The sequence below is a fragment of the Terrapene carolina genome, unplaced genomic scaffold (assembly GCF_002925995.2).
Source record: "Terrapene carolina triunguis isolate 2854851 unplaced genomic scaffold, T_m_triunguis-2.0 Scaffold751, whole genome shotgun sequence".
In the NCBI taxonomy this organism is placed as follows: Eukaryota; Metazoa; Chordata; order Testudines; family Emydidae; genus Terrapene; species Terrapene triunguis.
Window position 1 is genome coordinate 1,564,037 of NW_020665102.1, and position 808 is coordinate 1,564,844.

The window sequence follows — 808 nt, forward strand, 5'->3', positions numbered from 1 at the left end:
GACGGGAGGATGGATGGGAGGATGAATGGGCCGGGGAGACCAGAGAGACAGGAGGACGGATGGGAGGATGGATGGGCTGGGGACAGGGGTGGCTCCAGGCAGCAGCGCAGCAAGCGCGGGGTGCGGCGTGCCGGTCGCCATGAGGGCAGCAGTCAGGCAGCCTTCGGCGGTGGTTCAGAGGGAGGTCTGCCGTGGCTTCTGTGCCTGTGCCCCCCGCCCCTTTCCTCACCCCTGGCCCCACTCGATTCCACCCCATTCCCGCCCTGGCCCCGCCCCCATTCCAACCCCATCCCCAAAGTCCCAGCCCTAACTCTGCCCCCTCCCTGCCCCGATTGGATCCCTTCCCCAAATCTCCGCCCCGGCCCTGCCTCTTCCCCCAGCGTGCCACGTTCCCCTTCCTCCCCCTTCCCTCCCTGCCCCGCGAATCAGCTGTTTTGCGGCACAAGCGCTGGGAGGGAGGGGGGAGAAGCAGGACGCGGCGGTGCGCTCGCGGAGGAGGTGGAGGCGGAGGTGAGCTGGAGCAGGGGGGCAGGGCAGGGAGCTGCCAGTGGGTGCTGAGCACCCACCAATTTTTTTCCGTGGGTGCTCCAGCCCCGAGCACCCACGGAGTCGGTGCTTATGGCCGGGAGACCAGAGGGATGGGAGGACGGACAGGAAGGTGGATGGGCTGAGGAGACCACAGGGACGGGAGGACGGATGAGAGGATGGACAGGCCAAGGAGACCACAGGGACGGGAGGACGGACAGGAGGATGGATGGGCCGGGGAGACAAGAGGGACAGGAGGACGGACAGGAGGATGGATGGGCTG

General features: G+C 67.7%; 1 protein-coding gene across 1 annotated transcript in view; it reads left to right on the forward strand.

Annotated features, from left to right (window-relative positions):
- LOC112114600 (hydroperoxide isomerase ALOXE3-like) overlaps positions 1-808 on the forward strand; it is a 118,359-nt gene that overhangs the window by 16,012 nt on the left and 101,539 nt on the right. The window lies entirely within an intron of this gene.